Source organism: Podarcis raffonei, chromosome 16 (genome assembly GCF_027172205.1).
Source record: "Podarcis raffonei isolate rPodRaf1 chromosome 16, rPodRaf1.pri, whole genome shotgun sequence".
NCBI classification, from domain to species: Eukaryota; Metazoa; Chordata; class Lepidosauria; order Squamata; family Lacertidae; genus Podarcis; species Podarcis raffonei.
In genome coordinates, this window is record NC_070617.1 from 21,191,460 (window position 1) to 21,215,459 (window position 24,000).

Genomic DNA, 24,000 nt, shown 5'->3' on the forward strand with positions numbered 1-24,000 from the left:
TAGGCAGGGAATTTGCACTCTCTCCTTCTGGAGGCGCTGGGTATAAATAAATGAATTAAGTCTGAGAGGGGAAGGAGAAGCCTCTGCATTTGCATGCAGGCCGCTGAGATTATTCGGGGAGGAGGCAGAGGGGAGGGGAGAGGGTGACTAAAGGGCTGGGAGCCTTGGACTTAGTTGGAATTCAGCCGCCAGAGCTTTGCCTCTCCCTCTGATGGCTGAGTGTGATTGACACTTACAAATTACCCAGCCCAAAGTGTCGAGTCTTTGACCCCTCAGTAACATCTTCGGCAAGCTTGAGATTTGCCAGCATTTTGTCATCTAATTACTACAAATCCCTTGAAAATTCACTGGCTGGTGAATTTTTAATGCGGGGCGCCGTTTTCAGCGTGATGCATTGCCCAGATGGGATTGCGTTCCCCTCTTCCCTTCTTTACTTTCTTCCCTCCCCAAGCTCTTCAATTCTTGCTGGGTGGGGAGGGGGGGAGAATTGTGGGGTGGTGGGCTCTGCCGGATGCCATTGCAGAGCCAATGGCCCTCAAACCAATTATTTCGCATTTATAGTTTGCAGGCACCTAGATCTGCATCTGCGGAACTCCTTTCTCTGCCTGTCCGAATCTTCTCGGCTGTAGTGTGTTTCAGAGGCGACAGGTGCCCGTCGAGTCCGGTGGGGTGGAACGTGGGGAGCCCATGCCGTAGGCGGAGCCTGAGCCATTGAGAGGCGGAGCCAACAAATTCCAGCTTTGTCTCCCTCCTCCTCCTTACAAGGGGCAGCACTAAAGCCACATTCGTGCCATACGATTGGGGAAACTGGGGGTTATCAAGGATGCTGAGTTGTTGGGAGACCCCCATTCCTCTCCCAGAGCCACAGTTCCCAGAGTTCCAAGGGAAGAGGGATAGAGGCTTAAGGGTGCTTGTTACATGACCCCTTAACAGTCTGGCTTCACCTTCATTCCCTGTTCCCAGAGAATTCTGGAAAACGTAGCTCTGGAAGGGGAATGGTGATGGGGAGGTCCCCTAGCAACTTTCAGCACCCTGGATAGCTCCCAAGATTCTGTGAAGGGAGCCATGGCTGTTCAAAGTGGTATTGCACTGCTTTAAACATTTGGTGTGAATGAGGCCTAAGACGGAAGAGCAGGAGGGAAGCAGTGCCAGCCCTTGGAATAGCTGTAAATAAGAAGGCAGGCAAGGTGGGACTGGCTGGGGGCAGTGTGAAACTGGAGGGGCAGCTCCGCGGTATTGGGTCGGAATGTCCTAATTACATGAGCTTCCTCAGGTCCTTCCCTGGTGCTCAGGTTCTGCTGGGCAGAACACTTCCCTTCCCTGGTGCTCAAGTTCTGCTGGGCAGAACACTCCCTTCCAAGGATCAAGCCACCCACATAACACTCTGTATCTTTTCTCTCCCCCACCAGCCCCAGTTCAGAACTGAGTCACGGCCGAAAGAACAACAAGGGGGTTCTGGCCCCTCCTCGAAGCCAAGTGGATCTGTCCCGTGAACCCCGGAGAGGAGAGTCCTTTGAACAAGCAGCTTCGAAGCGATGGCACTCATCACTTTCATTCGTCTGCCGTTTCCTGGCTAGGAAAAGCGACAACTCGGCTTGATGAACCAGCAAAAGGAAGAAAAAGCTATCCGCATTTCAGTTTTTGCCCTTCCTTAATAACTTGTATAGTTTTGAAAGAGAGAAAATGTGTACATAACTTATTTGTAAGGAACACGTCCTAATATAAAACAACCTATCCTTTGTTCCCACTGCCTGGTTTCTCTGTTTTACTCCCAACAGGTGTTCACTATTCCATTATTTTGCTCTCCCTCCAGTTTCCCAGTATTTGCAGCCAGGGATGTAAGAGCAGAAATAGGAATCCTGGTAGGGTTTGAAGCACCAGAGTTGTGTGGGGCACCAGAATAGATTAAAACATTAAGAAGAACCTGCTGGATCAGGCCAATGGCCCATTTAGTCCAGCATCCTGTTCTCTTGCGGGGTCCAACCAGATACCTGTGGGTCACCCACAAGCAGGACCTGAGCCCAAGAGCCCTCTCCCCTCCTGTGGTTTCCAGTAAGTTGTGTTCAGAAGCACTTTACTATCTCCAACTGTGGAGGCAGAGCATAGCCATCTGGGCTAGTAGCCATCGACAGCCTTCTCCTCCATGAATCTGTCCAGTCCTCTTTTAAAGCCATCTACCAGTGGCCATCACTGTATCCTGTGGGAGGGAGTTCCACAGTTTAGCTATGTACTGCGTGAAGAAATTGCTCCAACGTTCTTCCAACAGTCATCTTCATGGGATACCTGCAAGTTCTAGCATTAGGAGAGAAAGAAAGGAAACTGTTCTCCATCCACTTTTGCCATAGTATGCATAATTTTATTGCTGTCTAACCAGGTCACCTCTCCCTTGCTTTTCCTCCGAACTCATAAGTCCCAAATGCTGCAACCTTCCATCACGGAAGGTCTCCCTGCAGAAGAGTCCAAAATAGGAGACGGGCCCAGCTGGAGAAATTCACCCAAAGATAGGCAAGACAAGCCGTCCTGGATGAAGCCAGTGGCTCACTCAGTCCAGTATCCTGTTTCTGCATTTTGCAACTGGCCACCTTTGGAAAGCACACACACAATATTAGAGTGATTTGACAGTTTGTCCCTCTTGCCAGGGAACTCTGGAAATGGTACCTCTGTTAGGGGAATATGGGTCTCCTAACAGCTCTCAAGAATCCCTCACAAACTACATCTCCCAGGATTCTCTGTGGGAATCTGTGACTATGGGATAAGAGAGCTGTATATGTCTGGCGTGATGCAGGTGTGGAGAACTGTTGGCTCTGGATGTTGCGGAACTACAACTCCCAGAAACCCCTTAGCAAGTATAGTGGGCCAAAGGTTACACAACGTCCGGAAGGCAAAACATTCCCCACCACCAGCACCTGCAGTAACAGGAGCCCATGTGGTGTAGTGGTTAGAGCAGGCTTCTTCAACCTCAGCCTTCCAGATGTTTTGAGACTACAGTTCCCATCATCCCTGACCACTGGTACTGCTAGCTAGGGATCATGGGAGCTGTAGGCCAAAAACATCTGGAGGGCCGAGGTTGAGGAAGCCTGGGTTAGAGTGCTGGACTAGGACTTGGGAGACCAGGGTTCAAACCCCAATTGGGCATGAAGCTCAGTGGGCGTCCTTGGACCAGTTGCCTTCTCTCAGCCTAACCTACCTCACAGGGTTGTGGTGAGGATAAAATGAGGAGGAGGAGAATTGTGTGCACCACCTTGGGATAGTAATAATAATAATAATAATAATAATAATAATAATAATAATAATAATAATATAATAGACTGATAGGAACAAAAACGGACAGCTTAGCTCATCTCTGCTGGAAGCTGCCTGTGTCTTTTTGGCTGTGGTCCAGCTGCAATGGGTGCCCTTCACTCCTTGCGGTGTGGGGAGGAGAGGCTGCTCCCCATTTGATAGCGCTCTTTGAGCCGCCGAGGGGCTGGGAGAGGAGAGGCGTTTGAGCATCCGCTTGGCCGTCTTTCGAATCCAGTTACTGCATCCAGAAGCGTGAAATCGGCAGCTCTCACTGGGCCCCACCAGAGACAGCTGCATCTCATTCCCACCTCTGCCTTGTGGAGCCAGTGGGGGATTTTCTCCTTGAAAGATTCGCTCCCTCCCCTCCTTTTTTTTTAAAAAAAAAGGAAGAAGAAGAAGAAGCGGGGGATGGTTTGCCACCGCTCTCTCTTGCACAGGCTTGTCCAGGCAGCTCTTGCGGGCCTGAGAATTAAGAGGAGATAATTTCCTCAGGAGGTGTGAATTTTCATTGTCGGCTTCCTGGCTGGGGAAAGGAGGAGCTGGAGGAGGGAGGCATCTTACAAGGAGTGAGGAGGGAGATCCAGCCAGGACGGTCGTCGGGAGTCCTTCTGCAGCCCGCTTTGAAAAGGGCAGAGATGTCCAGCACCAAGAATGGAATTGGCATAGGTCCCAAACAATTCAAAGTGTTGGTGCTCACCTTTAAAGCCCTAAACGGCCTCGGTCCAGTATATCTGAAGAAGCATCTCCACCCTCATCGTTCTGCCCGGACACTGAGGTCCACCTCCGAGGGCCTTCTGGCGGTTCCCTCACTGTGAGAAGCCAAGTTACAGGGAACCAGGCAGAGGGCCTTCTCGGTAGTGGCACCCGCCCTGTGGAACGCCCTCCCACCAGATGTCAAAGAGATAAACAACTACCTGACATTCAGAAGACATCTGAAGGCAGCCCTGTTTAGGGAAGCTTTTAATGTTTGATGCATTACTGTGTTTTAATTGTCAGGGAACTGCCATCGGAGCTAGAGGCGGAGGGAAGGCTCCAGAGGGATGCCGGAGAGGGTCCCAGTAGGGAGAGAGGCAGCCCATCTGCTGGGGAAGGAAATCAGCGTAACACCAGTGGAGAAGGGGGGCAGATGGGGGAATTGGAGAGGAGGCTCCAAGACTCCTCGCCGGAGACCAGCGGAGAGAGTACGGGTACTCCGCTGCCCACACCCTCCCTGCGCAGAAGACTTCCGCGCAGGGAGAGTAGGAGGAGACTTGGCGTCAAAGAACTTCTTTGCTGGAAGAAGTTCAAGAAACGCCCACTGACGGATTCTGCCAGCGACTGAGACAGCCACGAAGCTAGAGGCTGTCCAGACAGAAAGGGTTCAACCAGGTAACCTAGCCAGGAGTGGCGGCAACTTACGCACGAGCAACCCCTAGAACCATTACATTAATATTTTGTTGGAAGCCGCCCAGAGTGGCTGGGGAGGCCCAGCCAGATGAGTGGGGTATAAGTAACAAATTTTTATTGTAGGAGAAAAGTGGGGGAGCTTCTGGCTTTCCAAATGTTGCAGAACTACAAACCCCATCGGCCCTAGCATGCATGGCCAGGGGCCAAAGCTGACGGGAGTTGTAATTAAACATGAGAACATAAGAGGAGCCTGGTGGATCAGGCCAGTGGCCCATCAAGCCCATTCAGCTGTCCTCCTGAGCAGGCCGCTGATGCTGATGAGGCTTCCTTGTTGGTGGACCACTGACTCACCCTGTTGCCTTTGATCAGTGGCTATGAGTCAAGATGGCTTTGTTCTACCTCCACTGCCAGAATACCAATACTTCTGAATCTGGAAACCTCAGAGGAGGAGAGAGAAGCTCTTGCACTCGGGTCCTACTTGCGTGGCTTCCCATTGCGGCATCTGGTTGGCCGCTGGGAGAACAGGATCTTTTTCTTTTTCAAAAATTGTATTGATTTTCCAAATACATAACAAACATCAAAAAACAAATAAACAAACAAACATAAATCCTAACTATAATAATTCCACTTTTGTTAACATGGTTAGGTGACTTCCTCGAATTCCCCTGGCTGAGTTTCTATATATATCATTGTAACAGTTTTCCAAAACTAGCGGTAATTTCTCATAAAATTTACTTAATCAATTAACATCTTTCTTTCTTTCCATTTTAACTTTAGATATATTGTTCTATAACTTCACATATTTAAATCCTAAGCCAATCTGGTACTTGCAAGTGTTTCTATTTAAATTATCTTAGCATATTTAGCTAAATAGCCTTTAAATTTCATCCATTCCTCGATTCTATGATTCCTTCTGCTCATGGACTCTTCCGGTTAGGTTGGCTAGCTCCCTAAAGTCCATCATCTTCATCTGCCATTCCTTCACTGTTGGTACTTCTTGTGATTTCCAATTTTTGGCCAACAAAATTCTAGCTGCAGTTGTGGCATACAAAAAGGGTGAACAGGATCTTGGACTACATGGGCTATTGGCTTGATCCAGCTGCCAGGTCATAGAATCATAGAATTCAAGAGTTGGAAGGGGCTGTGAGCATCATCTAGTCCAAACCCCTGCAATACAGAAATCTTTCACCCAAGGTGGGGCTCAGAACCATGACCCTTGGTTCAGCAGGGCCCCCTCTACCCTCCATCAGAGTTCAATGGCACATTCCACCCAGGCAAAAGAAGGGATGTTGAAGAGTGTGATCTGAGGGGATTCCCAAGGGCCAAAGAGATCTGAAGGGCCACATTGCTGCCCAGCTCTGAGGCTCGCCATCCCTGCCCTAATGATTTCATTCTTTTATTGCTCCCCAGCCCCCTACTTGAGCTGTGTTTTTATTGCATTTTATTTATCACATCTATGAGGGATGCGGGTAGCGCTGTGGGTTAAACCACAGAACCTAGGACTTGCCGATCAGAAGGTTGGCAGTTCGAATCCCCGCGACAGGGTGAGCTCCCATTGCTCGGTTCCTGCTCCTGCCAACCTAGCAGTTCGAAAGCACGTCAAAGTGCAAGTAGATAAATAGGTACCACTCCGGCGGGAAGGTAAACGGCCTTTCTGTGTGCTGCTCTGGTTTGCCAGAAGCGGCTTAGTCATGCTGGTCACATGACCCGGAAGCTGTACGCCGGTTCCCTCGGCCAATAAAGCGAGATGAGCGCTGCAACCCCAGAGTCGGCCACGACTGGACCTAATGGTCAGGGGTCCCTTTAATCACATCTATTTACCATTTATCACATCTATGTACCACCTTCTTGCCCAGGGAACTTGAGGTGGCGTACATGGTTCTCTGCCCCATTTCATAGAATCATAGAATTGTAGAGTTGGAAGGGGGATCGCCTAAGGTCATCTAGTCCAACCCCTGCAATGCATGGATCTCAGCTAAAGCATCCATGACAGATGGCCCCTCCAACCTCTGCTTAAAAACCTCCGAGGAAGGAGACCCCACTGCCTCCTGGGGAGACCGTTCCCCTCTGACTTACTGCCAGAGCTATTGTCCTCATAACAACCCTGTGAGGTTGCTTAGGCTGAGAGGAGGTGACTGGGGCAAGGTCACCCAGTGGGGATTTGAACCCTGGTCTCCCAGGTCAGAGTCCAACACACTAACTGCTACACCATACTGCCTCTGGGCTGATCTAAGTATTGATAGCACAAGAGATGTTGGATCTCACCAGTTCCACACCAGGCGGCAGGTAGGACTTTGCCACAGTTGTCTCCGGCACTCCATAAAAAGCCTTGAGCTTGCTGCCGCTGCAGTGAGACGCAGAAGTAATTAGTGCTGCTTTCTACAGTGAGTAAAACTCAAATGTCAAACAATGCCAGAGCTATTAAGTCCTCTCTTTTTTTTTTTACAAAAAAAAAAAGAAGAATAAGTAAGCGGCATATATGAGGTGGAATGGTTGTGTCCGCTGCCTTCTTATTGGAGTTCCCTGTGGCAACAGGAAGAGGTGATAATTTAGAGTTGGTCGAGCAACATTAACCGGAGAATGTGGAGCCGCCACTTCCTAGGAAGGTCTAGCAGTATTCTCTCTCGCCACCAGAGGGTGCCGTTTCTGTTCCTCTTCCTTACCTAGAGATGGGGGGGGCATGTGGAGGGGGTTGTTCCCCTTGCAGTTCTTCCCAGTGATTTGGAGTACCTTGGGGGGGGCAGGTTTACCCCAGCAGCCGGGATAGATTCTGCTTGGGGTTTTTTGTCCATCAGGCATGAGCCTTCAGGCAAGGGGGAGCCAGGAGCTGTGCCATGGAGAATCAGAGCCAAGAGGCAAAGGAACGATCCGTGCTTTATTTCTGGGGGTGACGCAGACCCCTAAACATTTCCTGAATCTAAGTTTGGCCTCATTGAGGGGCAGCATTTCAATATGAGTAGGAAAATGAGAGTACCCCTAAACATTTTTATTTAGAAAAAAAAGCATTGGGTACGAGCACCATCCTAAAATCCCACTAAAACACAACAAAGAAAAAATAAATAAATCAGGAAGCTCAGGATGGTGCCTTGACCGAAGGGAAACTACTGGAGCAAAAATTGCTAGCGCTCATAATCTCTGGATCATGAATTTACACAGGAAGCTGTTCTCTACTGAGTCAGTCCGTTGAGGATGCCTTGGGTTCACGACAAGGGAGTGAGAATGCAGAATAAATCTATGGAATGAAAGGCAAAGATCTCTCCCCCCCCCCCCCACTTCTGCTCTCTGGCGAGGCAACCTTTCGCAAGGTTCAGGCTGAATACTAACAGAGGCCAAGTTTCAGCAACAATCACACACTTGGACCGTTCCCTAGGTAAATTGTATTCCAGTAGCAATCTCTGCCTTCCCTGAAAGGTGCCTCTCCAACAGTCTCCTAATACTACGGAACAGGGAAGACTGGTCACACTGAAGCTCCTGAAAATCTGAGTCATAGGGTAGCAGTACACATATAATGGATGCTTTAGTTGAGATTGGGACGCGGGTGGTGCTGTGGGTTAAACCACAGAGCCTAGGACTTGCCGATCAGAAGGTCGGCGGTTCGAATCCCCGCGATGGGGTGAGCTCCCGTTGCTTGGTCCCTGCTCCTGCCAACCTAGCAGTTCGAAAGCACGTCAAAATGCAAGTAGATAAATAGGTACCACTCTGGCGGGGAGATAAACGGTGTTTCCGTTCGCTGCTCTGATTCGCCAGTAGTGGCTTAGTCATGCTGGACACATGACCCGGAAGCTGTACACCGGCTCCCTCGGCCAATAAAGCGAGATGGGCGCCACAACCCCAGAGTTGGCCACGACTGGACCTAATGGTCAGTGGTCCCTTTCCCTTAGTTGAGATTCCTGCGTTGCAGAGGGCTGGCCTGTGGGGTCCCTTCCAACTCTACAATTCTGTGATTCTATGAGCTGCCATCTATACTGACTGAGCAGCAGTACTCTGGGGTTTCAGATAGAGAAGATTCTCTGCACTACCAGGAGATTGCAGTGATTGAATCTGTGACCTTCTGTATTATTATGATTATTACATTTATACCCCAGCTTTCCTCCAAGGTGCTCAAGTTGGTGCACACAATTCTCCTCCTCATTTTATCCTCACATCAACCCTGCAAGGTAGGTTAGGCTGAGAGACAGCGACTGGACTGGGCCATGCCCCTCCGGTTGTTGCAAATCAACTGGAGGACGGTTTGAAATGTGATCGGTCCTATAGCAGACAGAGGGCTGTAGCCTAAGTTCTACTCAGAAGTTGGTGCTGTAAGCGTCCATCTGCCTCAAGAGACAATGGAGTGCACCTCCAGGGGTGAAACCGCTGTATTAGCAGCCCTAAGGTGACCTCTCCAGGGCGCAAGCCTGGGCAGTGTGTATGGAGGTCCTGGGCTGCCCCGATGACAACGCTCCCTCTGTCGGCCTCACGGATTTGGTCCAAAGGAAAGCAGAGCAAGACATTTGGCACCAGCTTGGCTGCAGCAGTTGCTGGAAGGAGCCGCACAAGCCGTCATCCAATTTTGGCCGATTGGTTTAAATCAATGGACCAAAATTAATCCTCTCTGTCGATTTCAGTGGGTCTGCTTCAGAGGCAGCCCATGGTTAACACTTTCAGTTTCACTTTTCTCTGCAACTGAGACGACCTGACCTTCCACGAATCCACCATTATCCCATAGGTTATTCATTTTACTGCTTTAGGTTGATGAACCTTTTGACCAACAAATCGCTTTTGTTTCTGGGCAGAGGAAATACCCAGGCCTACTGGAGTTGCTGAGGATTGAACCTGGGACTTTCTGCATGCAGAGCAGATGCTCTGCCATGGAGCCAGGGCTCGTCCCACAATTTGAGATTTGAATTGATCTTAGTACATAAAAACCAAGCCAAAGGGTTGGATTGGTCTTTGGAAACAGCATTGGCAGAAGGGAAGGAAGGAAGGAAGGAAGGAAGGAAGGAAGGAAGGAAGGAAGGAGGCAGAAACAGAGGGAGGGAGGGAGGGAGAGAGAAGGAGAGGAAGGAGAGGAAGGAGAGGAAGAAAGGAAGGAAGGAAGGAAGGAAGGAAGGAAGGAAGGAAGGAAGGAAGGAAGGAAGGAAGGGATGATAACAGCCCAGTTTTGGTGGCCACATATGAAGAGAAAGAAATAAGAAATTGGATGAGGAAGAGGAGGGGGGAAGCGAAGACAATTGATTCCTGGCAGAAGAGAGAGCTGCAATCTAACAATGCCCCTGCTTCCCAGATCCAAGGCCAGCGTTCAGTCTGTTGCAGAATCCATGCGTGCACCTGGACACCCCAAAGATGCTCAGGGATGGCATGTGCCTTCCATCAAAAGGGCCCAGACAGCCTTCAATATTTCCTCGCTGCGCTCTCCCCCCATCCCTTTCTTTTTTGCTTTTCTTCCCTCTTTTCTTTCCTGGCAGGAAGGGCCGAGGCTGCCTCCTCCTCCAGGCCCACCGGCTCTGAGGAGGGCGATTTACAGCTGCCGTATCCCGGCTTTATGGAGAGAGCCTTGGGGCACATCCTTGCGCCATCACTCATGCCTGCCTCCGCCAAGCCACAGCTGCTGCCATGGCAACGGGGCGAGTGGCTGGACCCCTCGGATGATGAGTTGCCTCTCTCGCCCCCCTTCTCTCTTTTTTCTCAGCTCAGGTAGCTGCGAACCACCACAGATGAGCAGCGTGTGAGGAGGGGGCCACAGTGTGTGTGTGTGTGTGTGTGTGTGTGTGTGTGTGTGTGTGTAACCGTCTCGCATCTAAGCTCCAATGTCACTCCACACACACACACACAGCTACAGCAAGACCAGCCACCTTAGCTGAGCCAGAGGCAACTTACAGTCACCTCCATCACATCGGCTGCCCAAAAGGAAACATTGAAAGCTGTTTTTTACTGAGCCTAGCCCTTGGTCCATCTACCCTAGCAGTGTCTACACTGACAGGTAGTGGTTTCAGGCAGGAGTCCCTCCCAGCCCTACCTGGAGATGCTGGGGATTTGAACCTGGGACCTTCTGCACATAAAAGAGAGGCTCTCCAGTCTTAAAACATAGGAAGCTAACCTTATACTACCAGTGGTTCCCAGTTGGTGGTCCATGGCACCATTCACATAACAAAAACTACCATAGAAATGTCAATAGTTTCAAAAGCCTTGGCTTTTGGCTTGGCTTTTGAAGAGCTTTGCTCATTCGGAACCACTGCATTGTGCAATTCCTAGAGTGGTTTAACAGTCAATCCATCTTCCCAGGGAACTCTGGGAATTGTAGCTCTCTGAGGGGAATAGGGGGGTCACCTAAAAATGCTCAGCACCCTTAGCAAACCACAGCACCCAGAGTTCTTTGGGGGAAGCTGAGACTGAAGTGGCATCACAGCGCTTTCAATGCATGGCATGAATGTGGCCTTAAAGTTTCCTACCTGTGTGGAGGTTTCGTTGGGAATGGCGGCTGGCCATCACTATTTCATCCTCACCTGGATTTGTTAGTCCCGCTCAGAGCATATCCATAAAAAATAACGGATGTGATGAGCTGAGGTTCCTTCAGATTTACTCTTGAGTAGCAGAGATGTGCGTAGGGGTTAGCGAAACCGGCCCCTGCTGCGGGTGCACGCCAAAGGGAGGGACTTCAAAATCACCTATGGAGTGTATGACGCAGGACTGTGCAACAAAACAACCCTGCTGTCTCAGCGGGATCAGACCCATGTGGACTCAGCTATAGAGTTGCAAATAAAATGTTTATAGTATGTTTTTAGTGCAATATACAATGTGACACTAGATGGTGATAGTGAGCCTTATGGAAAATTCAATGTATTTTTAAAAATGCTTTTTAAAAAAGCATTTTCAGAGCACTTTTTATATGTATGTAGATTCCACTGCAAAAGAAGCTTCATGTCCTCCTTGTACTGTGACACAAAGGTGTGTGAATTTTTCCCGACCTTCCTCCTCCGCTCCCCTTGGGATGTGTAAAATGTAGGAATTTCTAATGCATCTATTCAAGTAAAGTGATGGGGGGGGTGCAGATATACCTCCTTGCCAAAGGGTGCAAGGGACCCTAGGTAAAAGGTAAAAGACCCCATGACAGTTAAGTCCAGTCAAAGGTGACTACGGGGTTGTGGCGCTTATCTCACAGTCCAGTCAAAGGTGACTACGGGGTTGTGGCGCATTTGCTCACAGACAGCTTTCCTGGTCATGTGGCCAGCATGACCAAACCACTTCTGGCACAACAGAACACTGTGACAGAAACCAGAGTGCACGGAAACACCGTTTACCTTCCTGCTGCAGCGATACCTATTCATCTACTTGCACTGGTGTGCTTTCAAACTGCTAGGTTGGCAGGAGCTGGACAGAGCAACAGGAGCTCACCCCTGTTGTGTGGATTTGAACCACCAAGCTTCTGATTGGCAAGCCCAAGGGGCTCAGTGGTTTAGACCACAGCGCTATCTGCGTCCTAGGTACACTTCTGCTAAGTAGAACTTAGTTGTGTATCTGTCTATCCATCCAACCAACCAATCAAACCCACAAGTTCCATCCTCTGTGCTATCAGTTCTGTTATTCCTAAAACAGCTGGGGGCAATTACTCCTCATCAAGCCATTTGAACTTGACATGGGTATCTTTTTCACACCTGGAGGGCACTGTCCTCTTTGAAATGATTCATGCGGCGATGGGGTTTGTCCTAGTCTCCCCAGGGCACACAATAGGAAGGACCTGAGCACAATCACAAGGCAGCTTACTGTCTGTGACTATTTGGGTGGTTTCAATGGGTGCCTCATCATTTGCAGGGTGGGCAGCAATTTATTTTATATCATAAAAGGGATACACCGCTTGACTGCAGAAAACAAACCTCAAAGCGGTTTACACACAGAGAGATACACAAAGAGACAGACAGACAGACAGACAGACAGACACAGTCGTACTTTGGAAATTGAATGGAATCTGTTCCAGAAGTCCATTCAACTTCCAAAGCGTTCAAAAACCAAAGCGCAGCTTCTGATTGGCTGTGGGAAGCTCCTGCAACCAATCAGAAGCCCTGTTGGATGTTTGGCTTCCAAAAATAGTAACACTCACTTCCGGGTTGCAGCATTCGGGAGCCGAAATGTTAGAGACCTAAGCTGTTTGAAAACCAAAGTATGACTGGGTGGTGCTGTGGGTTAAACAACAGAGCCTAGGACTTGCTGATCAGAAGGTCAGCGGTTCGAATCCCCATGACGGAGTGAGCTCCCGTTGCTTGGTCCCTGCTCCTGCCAACCTAGCAGTTCAAAAGCACCTCAAAGTGCAAGTAGATAAATAGGTACCACTAAGGCAGGAAGGTAAACGGCGTTTCCATGTGCTGCTCTGGTTCGCCGGAAGCATCTTAGTCATGCTGGCCACATGACCTGGAAGCTGTACGCCGGCTCCCTCAGCCAATAAAGCGAGATGAGCGCCGCAACCCCAGAGTCGGTCATGACTGGACCTAATGGTCAGGGGTCCCTTTAAGAAAAATGAGCAATAATGAAAAGTTAAAATGGCAATAGACTAAAAACAGAATAAAACTCGCATCAGTTTTGTAAACATCTGGGCAGTCTTGTCTAACCAAGAATGCTTTGCGCAGGCACCAAAAAGAATATGGTGAAGGTGTCTGCCTGGCGTCAACAAGCAAGGCGTTCCAAAGTTGTAAGTGTTGCCATACCAAAAGATGGTGTTATATGGGACCTGTAACCTGATTGAAGTGAGCAAGGTGGTCTTGCCGGTAAACTGGTCTCATGATTTTGAGAGCTTTACATACTAATAGTAACACCTTGAGCTCATCCTGGTAGCAAAACGATGACCAGTGCAGTTGTCTGAGCTTAGGTGTAATAGCTGACAAGTTAATGGGGAGACATTTAAGCATATGTCACACGGACAGCCCTAATATAGCCAGCGTCTCTCAGGTGCAGCGGGGGATCCTGACCCAGTAATAGTGTCAAGTAAAATGCAGCTGCCAAACTGGTTGGCTTTTGCACATGGAAACAGGAGAGAGGGGATATATTGACCTTTGCCTCAGGCAGCAAAACGTGTTGGGCTGATCCTGGTCATTTGATTAAGAGATACAGTGGTACCTCGGGTTACATACGCTTCAGGTTACATACGCTTCAGGTTATAGATTCCGCTAACTCAGAAATATTACCTCAGGTTAAGAACTTTGCTTCAGGATGAGAACAGAAATCGTGCTCCGGCGGCGCGGCGGCAGCAGCAGGAGGCCCCATTGGCTAAAGTGGTGCTTCAGGTTAAGAACAGTTTCAGGTTAAGAATGGACCTCCAGAAAGAATTAAGTACTTAACCCGAGGTACCACTGTACTTCTGAGATCCAAAATTAGTTGCTTTGCAAGTCAAACTTTGTATGGTCGTACCTCTGGAAAATGAGTCCTAACTTTGACCCAACAAAATTTATTGTGTGCATAATTCAAACCAAGATTGATCCTAAGTTCATTGGTTCAGCTGGGAAGAGAGAGAGGAGGAGTTCAGGGATTGAAAAAAACATTAATTTTGCAAGTTATGTCTCTTTCTCAATTTGATCCTTTAATGTGGTTTCCCTGTATTGTTTTATTTATTGCATTATTTTTATTGCTGTTTTTTACATTGCTAATCATTTAGTAATTAATTGTTGTAATTGTTAAGAGTGATTTTATGCCTAATTATTATTTGCTGATATTTGTTTTTTGCGTACTACAGTGGTACCTTAGTTTTTGAACGTCTCCGAAGTTGAACGTTTCAGTTTTTGAACGTTGGAAACCCAGAAGTAATTGCTTTGGTTTTTGAATGCTTTTCAGAAGTCGAACGTGCCACATGGCTTCCATGTTGAGTTTTCTGTAAGTAAATGCTTCCAGGAGAAAACGCTTCAGTTTTTTAACGTTTCGGAAGCCGAACTGTCTTCCGGAATGGATTACTTTCGGAAACCAAGGTACCACTGAATTATATTCTAATGGAATATTACTTTGATATAAGTTGTTAAAGTTATGATGTTTTTTGTTGTTGTTTGCATTGGATCATGTTGTTGTAAGGTGTGTGATGGTTGTATATTTTGTCGTTTCTTCAGCTTGTAAACCACATGATCCAGAAAGCTGTCTGTAGACAAACACCGGCTCCCTTGGCCTGAAAGCGAGATGAGCGCCGCAACCTCATAGTCACCTTTGAATGGACCTAACCGTCCAGGGGTCGTTTACCTTTTTACCTTTTTTAGTAATTTAGAAAGGTTGTATACAAATTAAAAGTGAAATGAAATGAGTTGCAGCCCTTCCTCTAAAGGAAAAAAAGAGGCTCTAGTCCTCAGTGTTATAAACGAAGCGCTGAATTAAATAGGAACATAGGAGGCTCTCATATATCAGTCTGAACATTGGTCCATTCAGGCCAGTATCGTCTGCACTGACTGGCAGCTGCTGTCCGGGATTTTAGGCAGGTGATATTCCCAGCCCCACCTGCAGATGTTGGGGGTTGAACCTGTGAACCTTCTGCCTGCAAAGGAGATTCTCCAAGCACCAAGCTAAGGCCCTTGCCCACTAAAATATGAAACCCTCCTTCTTTCAGAAACTGCCCCCCTGTGCCCGGCCCACCTGGAAGACATCCCTGTAAGCAGCCAGGCCTCTGGAGTGTGACAGGGACCAAGCAGCCCCTTTCGTTGGACTTTTAACAAGCAGACGAGAAAAGGAGACCAATCAATCATATTTAAACAAAAGCCTCTCCGGCCCAAGGGTCTTTTTAAAAGCTGCTTATTTAATTAAAAGTCCCATTTTCCATATTTATGGCTCTTGATTCAGTTAAATATTAACCGCCTGGGCCAGGGCGGGTTTATTCTTCGCAGAGAAGGTTCATTACAGGCGCACACATTCATCAGAGAGAGCCCACCCACTCTGACTTGGCAGTGCCAGTCTGCGAGTGGACGTGTTCCCTTCTAATGTGCCCAGGCGCACACAGGTGCCAGGCAGGAACCAAAAGCATTGGGGGATTTTAAGGGGGCATGTGTTGTATTAGTGGCATTAAAAAATAATAATAATGCCCCACACCCCTTTGCCAAAAAGATTCTCAGGGAGCCAGTGTGGTGTAGTGGTTAAGAGCGGTAGATTCGTAATCTGGTGAACCAGGTTCGCTTCCCCGCTCCTCCACATGCAGCTGCTGGGTGACTTTGGGCTAGTCACACTTCTCTGAAGTCTCTCAGCCCCACTCACCTCACAGAGTGTTTGTTGTGGGGGAGGAAGGGAAAGGAGAATGTTAGCCTCTTTGAGACTCCTTCGGGTAGTGATAAAGCAGGATATCAAATCCAAACTCTTCTTAACACACACACACACACACACACACACACACAGTATGTAAATAAGGGCCCTGCCCTTTGGGCCAACATTTAAAAGCACATGACACACAAGGTAAAGGAAAGAGGAGGGAGGAGGAAAGGGTTGCCAATGAAGGAGCTGGATATCAAGGGCAACCAAAGAACGGGGGTTGCCCAAAATCCAGGCATCCTATTTACTAAGTTTCCTTCAGCAGCTCATTTTCCCACACTTAAACTCACTTCACCACATTTTCAAAGCAGTTTGCAATTTATTAAATATATAAAAACAGTCCTTTTGAAAAATCATCAGCATTGTAGTGTTCACTGTGCTGAAAACAGACCTTTTTTGTTTGTGGTTTCTGCCCAATACACACTTTGCAAAATTGCAAAGAAGTTTCCCCAATACAATGAATTTTTGCATTTCGTTTTTCACAAATGCATGCCTTTTTACTTACACTTTTGCGCCCATGCAGCTCTTGCACACTTTACTTAGCTGGAGGAACTTCCTTGCAGAATTTGGAGAAAGGCAAATTTTTAAGGTGGGCTGCGGTTTCGCTTTGGTCTGGAATGTGCAAATCAGGCAGGCTTGCCTTTGAATGCAAACCGGATCTAATTTCTGCCCCGTTCCCTAACCAAGGACAATCCCTGTTTCCTGGTCCCTGCCCCTGATGAAACAGTGTCTTTATTTTGTCCCTGGGGAAGATATATATGGGGTGCCCTTTAAACAGGTTGGCCGCTGATGTCTCACTTAGTAAAAGGAGACCAATTTGCACAAAAGCTGCACAAAATCTAATGTATATGTGTTGTAGAAAAATTGGGGGGATGGCTTTTGCTGCCCAACTTCCCAAGGGACTCTGAGCCCCCTAAGTCCATGATTGGTCAGAGAAGAATAAATGGAGGCAGGATCCAGATAAACTAGGCAGGTCTTTATTTTTCTGTTGCAAAACAGAGTTCCCACCCCCCCCACCTTGCAAAGAGGTGAGAGAGACCTGAACAAAGGTGTGCAAGTCTCTTTAAAAACTTTAGACATTGCCCAACCCCTTAACCAAAGACCACCCTAAAAGCATCATACATACATTACAGAAATAGGCAGTCTGTCACAGAAATTTGAGAGTGTAGCTTCTCTCCTGTCTGCCAAGATCCCTGATAATGTTTTGCCATTCTTTTGAGATAGCAAACCCTTCGGTTCTTGAATCCAGGTCACAGACATACCCTATTCACACCCAAAATATGCCCTTAGGATTTGTAAGGTTTGTAAGGGAAATAACTGTTGGGAAAGGGGTCTCCAAGATATTTCCTTCTGTAGAGGAAATATTTAGAGTAATTAAGAGAGCCCACAGATGGGATTGTTCTATGTGCTAAAACAATGTGTAATTTTCTCAGGGAACATTTCCTAAATTTTGAAGGGCGAAGGATTGGTTTTCTGTGGAATGTGCTATGGGGGTGTGCCCAAAAATTTTAGAGCGTAAGTATAGATGCAAATGTAGAAATAATGGCTGGGGGGGCTATAAAAAAATGGAGTATCTCCCCATCGTGGAGAAGATGATGACCTGTGTGCCTGATCTGCCTGCTATAAAGGTGCTACCTGTGGGTGGGCAACTTCAAGCCCTGCCTGCTCCCCATTCCAATGGCATTTTATAAATCTTTCTTCTTCTTTGGCGATCACTCATAGCCGAGTAAGATTGTCTTCAATAAACACGGGATTAACAGTGAGCCCATAAGTGACTGTGGAGGCCAATTCTGGATCCACACATCCTTCCACAGTGGGGACATAGGTTTCCGGGTGGGAGTTGATCACGGTGTGGATTTGCCAAATGTGCCTTCCTCTTAGCATGTTTCTCCCTTGCGTCCTGAGTTCGAGTGTCTTCAAAGCCCATGACACCTTTGGTAAAGGCTGTTCTCCAATTGGAGCACTCACAGGCCAGTGTTTCCCAATTGTTGGTGCTTATACATTTTTTTAGATTTGCCTTGAGAGAGTCTTTAAACCTCTTTTGTTGACCACCAGCATTACTTTCCATTTTTAAGTTTGGAATAGAGTAGTTGCTTTGGAAGACAATCATCAGGCAACTGAACAACATGACCAGTCCAACGAAGTTGATCTTTAATGCCCCATCCACACTATGCATCCAAAGCAGCATCGTGACACTTTAAACATGGCTTCCCCCAAAACCGCCTGGGAACTGTAGTTTGGCAAGGGTGCTGAGAGTTGTGGGGAGCCCCCTGTTCCCCTCACAGAGCTACAATTCCCAGAGTGGTTTAACAATCAATCCCTCTTCCCGGGGAACTATGGGAATTTTACCTCTGTGATGGGAATGGGGTGTGTGTGCCTGCTAACAACTGTCAGCACCCTTAATGAACTAAGTTTCCCAGAATCCTTTGGGGAAGCCATGACTGTTAAAGTGATATCATAGCACTTTAAATGCAAGCTGTGAATGGGGCCATAGACCTCCTGGTCATAGGACCCTGAAGAATGGTATCATTATGATTACAGTCATACCTCAGGTTACAGCCACTTCAGGTTGCGTTTTTTTGGGTTACGGACTGCCGAAAACCAGAAGTACCGGAATGGGTTACTTCCAGGTTTTAGCGGTCACGCATGCACAGAAGTGCTAAATTGCTCTTTGCACATGCGCAGAAGCACTGAATCGCAACCCACGCATGCGCAGACATGCAGACATGGGTTGTGAACGCTGCGGGTTGCAAACGTGCATCCCACATGGATTACGTTCGCAACCTGAGCGTCCGCTGTATTTTGCAGGTGTAGCCTGAAACATGTCATTGATGCAATAATAGTGCCTCAGTGTGAATTTATGCCAGGCCTGCTGCACATTCTTCTGCCATGCTTCTCCAGCGTTACCACATTCTTGCTGTCTGGAGCAACACCCTGGTGCCCCAGTGCAACAAGAGAAGGACAGTGTTGCATAGAGTTAAGAGTGTCAGGCTAAGACTTAGGAGACCAGGGGTCAAATCCCTGCTCAGCCACAAAACTCACCGTGTGGCCTTAGCCTAGTCATAGTTTCTCAGTCTAAGCTTACCTCTCAGGTTCGACATAAGGATTTAAAAGGGGAGGAAGAGGAGAGCTCCTCGAGGAGAGCTCCCTGAGCAACTTGGAGGAATGGCAGGATATCAATGCCATTGATAATAACTGGAACATTTGTGGTGTTAAAAAGTTATTGGATTTCAGCAAGAAGCAATGGGGCGTGCAAACTTTTGCGGGCACTAATGGTGTTGAAAGCAGGTACGTGTGTGAGCAGCAAAAGTATTGTTGGCTCAGAAATGGAAGCAAGAAGAAATACCAACGAAAGAAGAATGGCAGACAAAATTAATGGACTACGCAGAATTGGATAAAATGACAGGAAGGATTCGAAACCTGCGGGGCCAGAGATTCACAGAAGATTGGAAGAAATATACAAATTATTTGAAGAGCAACTGTAATCAACAAATTACGCTGGTAGGACTACAAGAAGTTTTGTAAGGAGAAATATATGAAATATTGCAAAGAAGAGAGATATTAGTTATGAGATTTAAGTGTAATAGTGAAAATAAGAAATGTAAATTAAGAGAATAGATCGGAAAATTTTCAGATGTGATTGATGGAAGTAAAAAAATTGTATAAGATGTAAAAGTACGTTTACTGTTGAAAACGATATGTTGAAAAATTAATTAAAAAATTATATAGGAAAGAAAAGAAAGCAGGTTCGTGTGTGACTGCCGCAAGCACAAATCATCACAAATGAAGGACATCTGGAGGGGCCCACAACCTTCCTCAGTACAGTGAGTTGAACTGTATTTCTATTTAAAATTGGGGGAGTTCCCCCCCCTAAATTTGCATTTAGAGGGGGGGAAATAGTGCATGCAAATCCGTGCATCCTTCTTTGGTGAGGCATAATTGGGCACCCACTTCTGGTTCACTGATGTAGGAGGCGTTCTGCAGAGGGCATTTTGCTCTGGGCTCCTTCAAACCAAAGGACAGTCCCATGCAATGAGGTGTCAGACTAAATCAAAGTGAGGAACTGACTGGTCTTTCTCCAAGACGAGACTGCTCTTTTGCTCTGAGGACTTTCTCCTATACAGAGACTTTGTTGTTTAGTCGTTTAGTCGTGTCTGACTCTTCGTGACCCCATGGACCAGAGCACGCCAGGCACTCCTGTCTTCCACTGCCTCCCACAGTTTGGTCAAACTCATGTTGGTAGCTTCGAGAAAACTGTCCAACCATCTCATCCTCTGTCGTCCCCTTCTCCTTGTGCCCTCCATCTTTCCCAACATCAGGGTCTTTTCCAGGGAGTTTTCTCTTCTCATGAGGTGGCCAAAGTATTGGAGCCTCAGCTTCAGGATCTGTCCTTCCAGTGAGCACTCAGGGCTGATTTCCTTAAGAATGGAGAGGTTTGATCTTCTTGCAGTCCATGGGACTCTCAAGAGTCTCCTCCAGCACCATAATTCAAAAGCATCAATTCTTCGGCGATCAGCCTTCTTTATGGTCCAGCTTTCACTTCCATACATCACTACTGGATGTATACAGAGACTACTCTTTTGCAAATGTAAAGCACATTCCACACACACATACACCCCTCACGGGTTTACCCCTCACGGAGCAGCAATTGCCAGCACCTTTAATAAAACTACAGTTCCCTTGAGTCTTTGAAATGTGTGTGTTTTACCCATGACATTTTAACACTCACTAATTTTACAACAATTTTTAAGATAAAATTTAAATTTCTTCCAATCTTCTTCCACCGTCTCTCTCCCTTGGTCACGGATTCTGCCCGTCATCTCTGCCAGTCCCATATAATCAAAAATTATATGCATAGCAGATTTGCAGAGATAAATGATTGGATAAGAGGAAAGAAAAGGGTTAAAGAAAGGAATTTATAAGTAATTTAGATCAGGGGTTGCTGAAAAAGTTTAAAATAGGGATGCAGAAAAGGGAGGCATGGGGAAGTCGTTGAAATTGGGTACATGAAAAAAATTATGAAATTATACATGTTTCTATGTTTGTTTGTTTGTTTGTGTTTGTTGTTTGTGATGTCTTATAATGTATGTTGAAAAGCCAATAAAAATTTTATAAAAAAGAAAAAAGAAATGTGTGTGTTTTATGACACATGCACAGCCTTGGTGCACAAGGAACAGCCCTGTTCCTTGCTGAAAATATGTTTTCCCTTTTGAAACGGATCTTTAAAAGCCACGTAAGAGGCCTGTGGCAGGCACCTTGCTCCTATAGCCCCAGATTTCTCCTGGATCTCATAGCCATGGGTGACAGGAACCAGGTCTAGAACCTGTAGCCTCCCGACCTCCCCCCCCCCCCAAAAAAAAACCCCAGCCCGATTCCAGGGAGATTCGCAGGAACAACTGTGCTTGTGCTATCGTCGCTGGTGCGCGCACACACAAAATCCATGTCTCATTTTCATATCTAGTGAAATGAAATGACACCAAGACCACACAGTCAAGCCCCAAAGGGGAGAAGTGCGTGTGCATGTGTGTGTGTGTGTAAGAGGAGGGGTGATGATGGAGGCTAGAGCAGGTAATGAAATAGAGCTGGTAATTTTCTCCTGGGATGCAGGGGTTTGCAAAGGGGGGGGCGGCGGATTGGTGCGGGGAGGAGTTGAAGGGGGGGGGGAGACAGTGAAAACCACAGGGATGTTGGAGAGGAGGAGAGAGACACCAGGTTATCAGAGAAGTGTGAAGACAATAATGCAATCTGACATTTCTGAAATGAGACCCCCTGGTTGCCCTGGCAACAGCTCACGTGGGAGCCGTTCCCAGGAGACGGCTGCGAGATGTACTATAAATGATGTTTGATTAGAATTTAAATCATTTAGGTGGAGAGAAGATAGGCCTTTTGTCAGCAAGGGGGCCTTTGGGGGGGAGGAAGGGGGGGGTCAGCTGCTCAAGCAGCTGGACTCAAGTGTATTAGCCCGGGCATGTGTAACGCCGAGGAAGGGGTGAAGGGTCGCCCGGCGGGTTGATTACTTCTGGCCTGCCTTGCCTGCCATTTCCAGCAACCTCTCCATTCCGGGCGATGGTTCCATCTGGGGCTATGGCGGGGGAGAAGCTGTGAATATCTTGGGGTGAAGGACCGCGAGCCCATACATGGGAATGCATGAGCGCACTCAAAGGGCCTGCGAGATCAGGCCAATGGCCCATATGTCCCAGCGTCCAGCTTTCGTGGTGAAGAAGAAGAAGAGTTTGGATTTGATATCCCGCTTTATCACTACCCTAAGGAGTCTCAAAGCGGCTAACATTCTCCTTTCCCTTCCTCCCCCACAACAAACACTCTGTGAGGTGAGTGAGGCTGAGAGACTTCAGAGAAGTGTGACTAGCCCAAGGTCACCCAGCAGCTGCATGTGGAGGAGCGGGGAAGCGAACCCGGTTCACCAGATTACGAGACTACCGCTCTTAACCACTACACCACACTGGCTCTGGCCAGCCCCATGCACCCTCAAGCGAGACTTTGTGGGTTGCCCTGCCTTCACCCTCCTAGAATGTCTCTACATGAGAAGATTCCTCCTGGATCCAACCAATGGTCCATCTATTCCAGCATCCTGCTCTCACAGTGGCCAAACTGATGCTGAAGAGCCCTCTCCCCTCGTTTCCCCCTGAAAACCAGCATTGCTGCCTCCAGCCATGGCCACTCTGTTTTTATATGTGTTGGGCAACTTCCAACACATATAAAAACATAACAGAGTAGTACCTCTGGTTATGAACTTAATTCGTTCTGGAGGTCTGTTCTTAACCTGAAACCATTCTTAACCTGAGGTACCACTTTAGCTAATGGGGCCTCCTGTTGCTGCAGCTGCGCAACTTCTGTTCTCATCCTGAGGTAAAGTTCTTAACCTGAGGTACTACCTCCGGGTTAGCGGAGTCTGTAACCCGAAGTGTTTGTAACCTGAGGTACCACTGTAAAACACAAAACATTAAAAGAAACTTCCTTGTACAGGGCTGCCTTCAGATGTCTTCTAAAGGTTGTATAGTTACCGGTACTTATCTCATTGGAGGACAGAGTTAGTAAAGGTTGTATAGTTACCTATGGCTCAGGGGTCACATAACTCCATACCCTCCAATTTTTCTTGGATGAAAATAGGGACATCCAGTGCTTTTTTGTCTTTAAAAAAATGTTAAGGGGTACTCTCATTTTGACTCAAGAAAATACCACTTTATAGTTCAAATCGGGGAAAATAAATACAGTAAATGTACAAAAGTATGAAGATTCACAAAATGTTTGGGGTATGCGTACCCCTGCATAAAATTAGAAACTGGGATGGCTTCTGTAAATCAAGGACTGTCCCTGGAAAATAGGGACACTTGGAGGGTCTGCATACTGGACAACAAAGGTGTTGTCCAGCTGTGGGTTTTGGAGCTTAAACCTTGTGGGGAGGGTCAAATCGAACCCTGATCCAGATTCAAAGGTAGTCTAAACCATTAGACTTGAACCATTTCAGACCAAGGACCTGCCTTAAACCCAGTTATGTATTTGGGGACTCATTCCTTATTCTTTTGCCCTATACAGTGGAGCCTTGGTTGTTGAACATAAGCCGTTTTGGAAGACCATTTGGCTTCTAAAACATTCAAGAACCGAGGCGCAATGGGCAGTCGGCAAAGTCCATTGAGAAAATGGAGAAACGCACCCCAGAAGCTGCTTGACTTCCAAGGCATGTTCAAAAACGGAAGCATTCACTTCCAGGTTTTCAGCATCTGGGTTCCAAATCATTCGGCTTCTGAGATGCTCAAAAACCGAGGTTCCACTGTATCTACTTGGTGGTAGTGCTCCTGTTGTGACCCACCTTGGATCAGGCCGTGACCCAGGAGAGGATTCTGACCTACTAGTTGCAGACCAGTGGTCTAAACTAGCAGACTTCCACTGGAGCCTCTTTCACTGATCCACCAGGACACACAATCCAAACAGTGAAACCGAGAGCTGAATACTGGAGCTTTATTGTTTGCTAGCCAAGAACCCAGTTTCTTGATTATGTGACCCAACAAACAAACCCAAAAATCTGAACTTCAGGGACATATATTTACCCCCAGCACCAAAAGCAGGTTGAGAAAT

At 47.4% G+C, this 24,000-nt stretch overlaps 1 protein-coding gene across 1 annotated transcript in view; it reads left to right on the top strand.

The window, feature by feature from the left end:
- Nucleotides 1–1,743, top strand: part of RBM19 (RNA binding motif protein 19) — a 102,520-nt gene extending 100,777 nt beyond the window's left edge. Inside the window, exon 26 of the mRNA XM_053368367.1 lies at nt 1,410–1,743. The gene's annotated coding sequence lies outside the window, so the exon portion shown is untranslated. The remainder of the gene's footprint in view (nt 1–1,409) is intronic.
- The last annotated feature ends 22,257 nt before the right edge of the window (nt 1,744–24,000 follow it).